Here is a 10,820-nt window from a genome sequence, read left to right as displayed (position 1 = left end):
ATCCTGCGAAATGTTTGATGTTCTGGTTACCAAGTGCTGCTCTCACTTGACTGCTAACCAGAAGGCTGACGGTTCAAACCCATTAGCCACTCCTCGGAAGGAAGATGGGGCAATCTACTTCCATAGTGATACTGCCTTGGAAACCCAAGGAGGGGTTGCTATGAGTCGGGTCCAACTCGACGGCGCATAACAACAACAACAACAACAACAATCATGTTTATTTATGTAAATATTAGTTTGGATGCTTGTGTTTTATGAAAACATTGTTATTTCTTTCAAAGAAATTGCCTATTCTGTTTAAAAAATATAATTGCTATATATCAGTAAGTTTCATAATAATTTTACTTCTGGGCATATATCCTAAGGAAATACTAATAAATAAGTAATTTTGCTCTTGGATAAATATTACTTTTAAAATGCAAAAAAAATTACAATTTTATTTTTTAATTACCTGAGGAAAGCATAGATTGTAAGAATTAGTAAGTCAGCTACTGCTTATAATAGGTTATTTTCTTTGAAATTAGAAACCTAGAAGAGGGCAGATAACTATTTTATTAATTTTCTTTTTTGCATATTTGATATTAAATGACCATCATCACCTTATTAAGAACTTATTAAGGTATGGGCCATTCTATAACTTTGGAGCATCCAACTTAATGACTATTTTGTCCCCTGTCAATGGATGTTAGGGAGAAGAGTGTGTTTCTGAGAACTGAAGACTACAGCTAAATAGACTTCTATAGCTGGAAACTTGTCTGTCTTAGTCTGGGTTCTTCAGAAGAGCAAAACCAATGAAATGTATATATAGAGAGATTTACTTCAAGGAAGTGGCTCATGCAGTTATAAGGGCTGGCAAGTCTTAAATCTGTGGGTCCACTGGCAAGCTGGGGACCCCTGCTGGTTCACAGAATTTGGGGAAGCTGGCAAATCCAATATCTGAGGTCAGGTGGTAGACTAGAAACTTCTGCTGGCTTATATCCAAGAACCAGAGGTCAGGTGATAAGAAGAGTGCGGGGTCAAAAGAAAGAGATTGAGCTTTACCAGAACATCCATTTGTATACTGGGCGCAAGCCATACCCTCAAGGAAACTCCCCTTTCAACTGATTGGCTGCTCACATCAGATCACAAACTGGAAGAACAACTGCCAAATCACTGAGAATCATAGCCTAACTAAATTGACATAGAACATTAACCATCATAGAACATAACTATTATTTCTAAATTTACTTATAAATTAACTTTATTGTAACAGCTTTGTTGAGATATAATTCTGGTAGCATAGTGCCTAAGGCATTTGACCGCTAACCAGAAGGCTGGCGGTTGAAACCCACCAGCCACTCCTCAAAAGGAAAGTTGGGCAATCTCCTTCTGTAGTGATACTGCCTCAGAAACCCAAGGAGGGTCGCCATGAGTCGGGTCCAACTCGACGGCACGTAAGAACAACAACAACATAATTCATATAAAATTTTAACCATCTAAATGACGATTAAAAATAAACCTTTTCCAGCTGTGATTTAATGATTGTAATCCAGCAACCACTTTCTCATCTTTAAATTCCATTAAAGATGAATGATTGATTAAATACATAGTTTTGACCTAGTTGTAATCATAATTCTTAATTTTGTCTTACTGCCTTCATTTAGTAATTTTAATGGGGATCAAAACATCTTTTCCCAAGTTTTCCAAATAATAATATTTACTGTAGAAAAGTCTGTCATTTTAATGTATCATAATTAGGGAAATAACTTTACTGCTATATCTTAATTTTTACATTTAACTATATTACAAATGCTTTTGTAAGTATATTTACATATTTTGCTTTTTTAACATTTATTTTTTATATAAATTTTCATAAATGAGAATATTAGGTTAAAGTTAAAGAATATTAAACTCTAATGGGAAAGGGATATTTCCAGGCTGTTTTAATGCTTTATCTACACCCCCCCACACACACTACCACAAAGGGATTCTAGAAATTTATAATACCATCAGCAAAGACCAAAAGTACTTCGTTTTTCTCTACCTAGTGTTGTCAGTTAATTTTTCTAATTTAGTACTAGCAACTATTTACATTGGAAAATGAGATTGATTTCTAAACAATGAACAGAGGGATTTGGTTATTTTTTTTCTTTAACAGAAAAGTTGCAAGAATGATACAAAAATCTTTTCTTCTGAGGCTTTAAGTGTAAATTCCTGACATACTTCCCTTCACCCCCAAATACTGTTTCATACAAGCAGGAATATTTTCCCATATAGCCACAATGCTACCAGTAAAAACACCAGGAAATTATTGATCCATCTAATCCCAGACACCATTTACATTTTGCCAATTATCCCAATAATGTATGTTTGACAATAGGATCCAGTCTAATACCACATGTATTTAGCTGTCATGTCTCTGGTCTCCTTTAATCTGGAATAGTTCCTCAGTCTTTTCTTGACTTTCATAACCATTTAAAGATTACAGGTCAGTTCTTTCCTGGAATGTCTGTCAATTTGGGCTTCTCTGATGTTTCCTTATGATTGAATTTAGATAATGCATATTTAACAGGTACATCACAAGAGTGAAGTTTGTATTATTCTGGTGGTACATTCTTTTAATTTGCCTTATTATGGCCACGTTAGCTTGTTGGTATCTGCCAGCCATCTTCAATGTTAAGTTTTTTTTTTTTCTTTCTGTAATTAATAAGTATTTTGTGGAGAGGAACTGTATTAATATTTCTTATACTTTAAATTGTTAAATGTATGTATTTATACCATTGTTGATTCATAGATTATATTTTATTCAATGTGATTTACCATCATTACCATTACTTATTTTGATGGCACTCTGGTGACGTCGTGGATAAAGCATTCAGCTGCTAACCCATAGGTCATTGGTTTGAACCCACCAGCTGCCCTATGGGAGAAGGATGAGGCAGTCTGCTTCTGTATAGATTTGCAGCCTTGGAAACCCTGTGGGGCTGTTCTGCTCTATCCTGAAGAGTCATTATGAGTCAGAATTGACTTGATGTCATTGGGCTTCATTTGGGTTTTTGTTTTTATTTTGATATTCAGGTTGCCCAAGCCTTAACCAAGGCAGCCCCTTCTAGGTGGCTTCTGTGTTCTTTTGGCATGTCCTGTCACTCTTTAAACATTTCCTTGCCTTCTGCCCCAAGATATTAGGCCCATTTTGTACTTTCTTTGCCCCCAAGAAGCTCCAGTTTCTCTTAGTGGAATGTGCTAGTCATTGCTGTTGGGGTATAGCTTCTCCCAGCCGCTCTCCATGAACAGAGTTGCTGTTGTTGTTAGGTGTCAGAGAGTCGTCTCCGACTCATAGACCTTACGTACAATAGAACGAAATACTGCTCGGTCCTATGCCAGCCTCATGATCTCTGCTATGCCTGAGCCCATCATTACAGCCACTGTGTCAATCCATCTTGTTGAGGGCCTTCCCCTTTTTCATTGACCCTCCACTTTACCAAGCATGATATCACTTCCTTTGACAACATGACCAAAGTAGGTGTGATGAAGTCTGGCCATTCTCACTTCCAAGGAGCAGCTGGAGAAGACAAAGTCAATTATTTTGATGAAAAACAAACACTGCCATTGAGATGATTTGACTCATAGCAACCCCTCCTTGGGTTTCCAAGTGGTATCTTTGCGGAAGTAGATTGTGCAACCTTTCTTCCAAGGAGTGGCTGGTGGGTTCGAACCACCAGCCTTCTGGTTAGCAGTCAAAACCTTAGGCACTACACCAGAAAACCAAAACCAAACTCACTGCCGTCAAGTCAAACCCAACTCATGGTGAACTCTCCTTGGGTTTCCGAGACAGTATCACTATGGAAGTACATTGCCCAACCTTCCTTCCAAGGAGTGGCTTGTGGCTTTGAACCGCCAACCTTCTGGTAGTCAGATTCCTTAGGCATTTACTGATGAATACAATTAGTACTCATTAATACAATTAGTTCCTTAGGCACTATGCTACCAGAGCTCCTACTGAGCTCCAATAATGAAGACTTGTTGTTGTTGTTGTTTGCCGTCGAGTCGGCCCCGACTCATAGCGACCCCTCCTTGGGTTTCCGAGGCAGTATCACTACGGAAGTAGGATTGCCCAACCTTCCTTCCGAGGAGTGGCTGGTGGGTTTGAACCGCCAGCCTTCTGGTTAGCAGTCAAGTGCTTTTAGCCACTATGCTACCAGAGCTCCCTAATGAAGACTACAGTCTGTCAATTCTTTCAGTGCAGCTTCGATTTCTTCCTTCAGTACCATTGGTCTTGATCACGTGCCACCTCCTGAAATGGATGAACGTAGACCAGTTCTTTTTGATTCAATGACTGTGTATTCCTTCCATCTTCTTTTGATGTTTCCTGCATCATTCAATATATTGCCCATAGAATCTTTCGGTATTGCAACTCGAGGCTTAAATTTCCTCTTCAGTTCTTTCAGCTTGAGAAATGTCGAGCATGTTCATCCCTTTTGGTTTTCTAACTCCAAGTCTTTGCACATTTCATTATAATAATTGACTTTGTGTTCTCGGGCTGCTCTTTGAAATCTTCTGTGCAGCTCTTTTATCTTCATTTCTTCCTTTGCTTTAGCTATTCAAGGGCGAGTTTCAGAGTCTCTTCTGTCATCCATTTTGGTCTTTTCTTCCTTTCCTGTCTTTTTAATGACCTTTTGCTTTCTTCATGGATGATGTTCTTGATGTCATCCCACAATTATTTGGTTTTCAGTCATTGGTTTTCAATGCATTAAATCTATTGTTTAGATGGTCTCTAAATTCAGGAGGAATATAGTCAAGGTCATATTTTGCCTTTCATGGACTTCTTTTAACTGTCTTTAGCTTCAACTTGAACTTGTGTTTGAGGAGTTGGTGGTCTGTTGCACAATCAGCTCCAGACCTTGTTTTTGCTGAAGATGTTGAGCTTCTCCATTGCCTCTTGCCACAGATATAGTCAGTCAGATTCCTGTGTACTCCATCTGGTGAAGTCCATGCGTATGGCCACCGCTTGTGTTGTTGAAAAAAGGTATTTGCAATGAATAAGTCATTGGTCTTGCAAAATTCTGTCATGTGTTATTTCTGTCACCAAGGCCATATTTTCAAACTGCTGGTGATTCATCTTTGTTTCCAACTTTTTGATTCCACTCACCAGTGATAATCAACACATCTTGATTGCATGTTCAGTCAATGTCAGACTGCAGAAGTTGGTAAAAATCTTCAATTTTCTTGTCTTTGGCTTTGGTGGTTGGTGTGTAAATTTGAATAATTATAATATTAACTGACCTTTCTTGTAGGTGTACATATATTATCCTATCACTGACAGCATTGTACTTCAGGATGAATCTTGATATATTCTTTGTGATGATGAATGCCACACCATTCCTCTTCAATTTGTCATTCCCAGCATGGTAGATCATATGATTGTCTGATTCAGAATGGCCAGAAACAGGCCATTTCAGCTCACTAATGCCTAAGATATTTGTTTTTGTGAGTTCCATTTAATTTTTGACAACTTCCAATTTTCCAGGATTCATACTTCCTACATTCCATGTTCCAGTCATTAATGGATGTCTGCAGCTGTTTCTTCTCATCTTGAGTCATGCGACATCAGCAAATCAAAACAACTCACTGCAGTTGAGTCAGATATGACTTATAGTGACCCCTCCTTGGGTTTCTGAGGTAGTATCTCTATGGAAGTAGATTGCCCAGCCTTCCTTCCTAGAAGTGGCTGGTGGGTTCTACTCTCCAGCCTTCTGGTTAGCAGTCAAACGCCTTAGGCACTACACCATCAGAGCTCCTCATTAGCAAATGGTGGTCCCAAAAGCTTTACTGTATCCACATCATTAAGGTCAGTTCTACTCTGAGGAGGCAGCTCTTCCCTGGTCATATTTTGAATGCCTTCCAACCTGAGTGGCTCATTTTCTGGCACTGTATCAGACAGTGTTTTAGGGCTATTCATAAAGTTGTCCAGTAATATATCAGACATTGTTTCCCTTCTGTTCATAAGGTTTTTATTGGCCAATTCTTTGAGAAGTGGAGGGCCTCTTCCTTCTTCCAAGTCTGCCTTAGCAACTACCACAGTACAACAAACTGACAGACAAGTTCATCTCCTTCGTTGTTCCAAACTGCTCTGATCACTTCCTTCCTAGCCCCCTCAGGCTGCTCCAAATCTGCCACGCTGCCTTGCTTCTTTCCTGGCCCATGAGGAAATATTACTCAGCCATAAAGAGAATGAAGTCCTGATACATTCCACAACCCCAAGGAACCTCAAATCATGATGCTGAGCAAAATCAATCAGACAAAAAGCATTCCTTCTCTGGAAGGTAGCAAATTCTTATCTGTCTTCACCCTCCAACATTCTGAAATTTAATGGGTTGCATCTAGCCTTCTAGTATTGAGGAACTGACTAGAAGTCATTTGGAAGCTCTGAGCATGTACGTAAGACCTGTTGACTGTAGTCTTCACTGTAGAACTGTTTCCTTGTAACCTTTGATATCTGCCTTTTTCATTTTTGTTTATTTGTTTGTTTGTTTCCTTTTCTCTTGGGCTGGTCAGAGTCCTCAGAGGAAACTTCAAATATCCTACCTTGAGCTTGTATGCATAGTTGTCCATGTTTTAGGAACTGAGTGGGTTTCAAATGTCAAAAGGTCTTAATATTTAATATGTAAACCTTTTAAGTCCTTATTTTCAAAATACCATCTCAACCTTCACCTTACTTGGTGTCCCCAGAACAGAAATCCTCTCCAAAAAATAAATCTCCACTGGTCTGGGTTAGATAGGAAAAGTGACCCAGCTGCTTGAAGAGATGGAAGGGAATCCCTTTATTTCTTGGTTCCTGGTGCCAGAAATTCCTGAGCCTTCCTTGTTTTCTACATTGTAAATCAAGTTGCTCTTTGACTTTCTTTACAGCTGGATTTTGATTAAGTTTCTTCAGGTATGCTCATCCTGCTACAACTTACACATCTACCTTACCTAACCACGCTTAATTGCCAATAAACCAAACCAAAACCAAACTCACTGCCATTGGAGTTGGTCGTGACTCATAGTGACCCCTCCTTGGGTTTAGGACATACTTAAACTTCATTAAAGAAAGCTTTCTCTTGTCATATTAATACACTCAAATAATTCTCATCTCTTATCCATGCACTACTATCCATAAGGTTTTCATTGGCCAGTTCTTTGAGAAGTGTATGGCCTCTTTGTTCTTCTGAGTCTTAATCTGGAAGCTCTGCTGAAACCATCGGTGGCATAGCCTCCAGCCTCATGGCAACCTGTAAGTCACCATGGTACAACAAACTGACAGACAAGTTCATCTCCCTTGGGTGTTCCAAACCACTCTGCTCACTTCCTGGTCTCCCTTAGCTGTTTCAAACCACCACCAGCTTGCTTCCTCATCTCCCTTCAAAAAACCAAACTCACCGCCATGGAGTCGAATCCAAATCGTAGTGACCCCTCCGAGGTGTTATCTCTATGGAAGTAGATTGCCCAGTCTTCCTTCTGAGGAGTGGCTGGTGGGTTTGAACCATCAGCCTTCTGGTTAGCAGTCAAATGCCTTAGGCGCTATGCCACCAGAGCTTCCAAAAGCTGTTCCAAACTTGCTACCGGCTTGCTTCCTGGTCCCCCTTAGCTGTTCCAGTCCGCTGCCAACTCACTTTCTGGTCTTCTTTAGCTGTTCCAGACACACTGCCAGCTCACTTCCTGGTCTCCCTTAGCTAAAGATTGAAGACTACAGTCTGCAGTGTGCATTACACCTCAATATAAAGAAAAAATCCACACAGCTGGACCAATAAGCAGCAGCATAATAAATGGAGAAAAGATTGAAATTGTCAAAGACTTCACATTACTTGGTCCTACAATCAACACCAATGGAAGCAGTAGTCGAGATATCAGATGGTATATATTGCATTGGGCACCTCTGCTGCAAAAGACCTCTTTCAAGTGCTGAAGAGCAAAGATGTCTTCTTGAAGACTAAGGTGCACCTAACCCAAGCCATGGTATTTTCAGTCGCCTCATGTGCATGTGAGAGTTGGACAATGAACAAGGAAAACCAAAGAAGAGTTGATGCTTTTGAGTTATGGTGCTGGTGAAGAATACTGAAAGTACCATGGACTGCTTTAAAAAAAAAACTAACAAACCTGTCCTGGACGAAGTGTACCAGAATGCTCCTTGGAAGCAAGAATGGCCAGACTTACCTACTTTGGTCATGTTGTCAGAAGGAACCATTCCCTGGAGAAGGACATTGTGCTTGGTAAAGTGGAGGGCCATTGGTCATTGGTGTTCAGTGCATCAAATCTGTTCTTTAGATGGTCTCTAAATTCAGGAGGGATATATTCAAGGTCATATTTTGGCTCTCATGGACTTGTTTTAATTGTCTTCAACTTCAAGTTGAAGTTGTATATGAGCAGTTGATGGTCTGTTCCACAATCAGCTCCTGGCCTTGTTTTGGCTGAAGACATTGAGCTTTTCCATTGCCTCTTGCCACAGATATAGTGAATCTGATTCCTGTATACTCCATCTGGCGAAGTCGACATGTATAGCTGCCATTTGTGTTATTGAAAAAAGATATTTGCAATGAATAAGTTGTTGGTCTTGCAAAATTCTATCATGTAATCTCCAGTGTTATTTCTGTCACCAAGGCCAAATTTTCCAACTACCGGTGATTCTTCTTTGTTTCCAACTTTTGCATTCCAGTTACCAGTGATAATTAACACATCTTGATTGCACATTTGGTCGATTTCAGACTGCAGAAATTGATAAAAATCTTCAATTTCTTAATCTTTGGCTTTGGTGGTTGGTGCATAAATTTGAATAATAGTCGTATTAATTGGTCTTCCTTGTAGGCTTATGGATATTATCCTGTCACTGATGGCATTGTACTTCAGAACAGATCTTGAAACATCCTTTGTGATGATGAATGCCATGCCATTCCTCTTCAAATTGTCATTCTCGGCATAGTAGATCATATGGTTGTCTGGTTCAGAATGGCCAAAACCAGTCAATTTCAGCTCACTAATGCCTAGGATATCAATCTTTATGTGTTCTAATGACGAAAACCTGAAGAATTGTGGGATGACATCAAGAACATCATCCATGAAGAAAGCAAGAGGTCATTAAAAAGACAAGAAAAGAAGAAAAGACCAAAATGCATGTCAGAAGAGACTGAAACTTGCCCTTGAGTGGAGAGTAGCTGAAGCAAATGGAAGAAATGACAAGATAAAAGAGCTGAATAGAAGATTTTAAAGAGCAGCTTGAGCAGACAAAGCCAATTACTGTAATGAAATGAGCAGAGTCCTGGAGTTAGAAAACCAAAAGGGAACAACATGCTCGATATTTCTCAATCTGAAAGAACTGAAGAAAAAATTTAAGCCTCAAGTTGCAATATTGAAAGATTCTATGTGCAAAATATTGAATGATGCAGGAAGCATCAAAAGAAGATGGAAGGAATACACAGAGTCACTGCACCAAAAAGAACTGGTTGATCTTAATCCATTTCAGGAAGTGACATATGTTCAAGAACCAATGGTATTGAAGGAAGAAGTCAAAGCTGCACTGAAGGAATTGGAGAAGAACAAAGTTCCAGGAATTGATGGAATACCCATTGAGATGTTTCAACAAACTAATGCCCCGCTGGAGACACTCACTCGGTTATGCCAAGAGATTTGAAAGACAGCTACCTGACCAACTGACTGGAAGACATCCATATTTGTGCCCATTCCAAAGGAAAGTGATCCCACAGAATGTGGAAATTATCAATTTATTAATAGTAATATTATTAATAATTATTAATATTGCACACAAGTAAAATTTTAATGAAGATAATTCAAAAATCTTTGCAGCAGTATGTTGACAGAGAACTTCTAGAGGTGCAAGCTGGATTCAGAAGAGGGCGTGCAACAAGGAATATCACTGCTGAAGTCAGATGGATCTTGGCTCAAAGCAAAGAATACCAGAAAGATGTTTGCCTGTGTTTTAGTGACTGTGCCAAAGCATTTGATTGTGTAGGTCATAACAAACTGTGGATAACATTGAGAAGAATGGGAATTCCAGAACACTTAATTGTACTCATGAGGAACTTATGCATAGACGAGGAGGCTATCATTTGAATAGAACAAGGGGACACTGTGCGGTTTAAAATCAAGAAGGGAATGCATCAGGGTTGTATCCTTTCGCCACTTATTCAATCTATGTGCTGAGCAAATAATCCGAGAAGCTGGACTGTATGAAGAAGAACGTGGCATCACGATTGGAGGAATGCTCAGTAACAACCTGCGATCCACTGACAACACAACTTTGCTTGCCAAAGGTGGAGATGGCTTGAAACACTTACTGATGAAGATTGAAGAATACAGTCTGCAGTATGGATTACATCTCAATATAAAGAAAACAACAATCCTCACAACTTTACCTAAAAGCAGCATCACAATAAATGGAGAACAGATGGAAGTTGTCAAAGACTTCACATTGCTTGGTTCTGCAATTGAGCTAATGGAAGCAGCAGTCAGGACATCAGATGACGTATATCACTGGGCAAGTTGGCTGCAAAGGACCTCTTTCAAGTGGTGAGGAGCAAAGATGTCTCCTTGAGGACTAAGTTGCACCTGACACAAGCTATGGTATTTTCAGTCACCTCATATGTGTGTGAGAGCCGGACAATGAATAAGGAAGACTGAAGAAGAATTGATGCTTTTGAGTTGTGGTGCTGCCGAAGAATGCTGAAAGTACCATGGACTGCTAAAAGAAAGAACTAACAAATCTGTCCTTGAGGAAGTGCAGCGGGAATGCTCCTTGGAAGTGAGAATGGCCAGACTTTGTTTCATCTACTTTGATCATGTTTTCAGAA

General features: G+C 39.5%; 1 protein-coding gene across 1 annotated transcript in view; it reads left to right on the top strand.

Annotated features, from left to right (window-relative positions):
- The window catches only part of LMLN (leishmanolysin like peptidase), a 101,755-nt gene that overhangs the window by 85,335 nt on the left and 5,600 nt on the right, over nt 1–10,820 (top strand). The window lies entirely within an intron of this gene.

The sequence above is a fragment of the Orycteropus afer genome, unplaced genomic scaffold, assembly GCF_000298275.1.
Source record: "Orycteropus afer afer isolate SDZICR_OR568_19922 unplaced genomic scaffold, OryAfe1.0 scaffold00245, whole genome shotgun sequence".
NCBI lineage: Eukaryota > Metazoa > Chordata > Mammalia > Tubulidentata > Orycteropodidae > Orycteropus > Orycteropus afer.
Note: the sequence above shows the minus strand (reverse complement) of the source record. Positions and strands in the feature narration are given on the sequence as shown.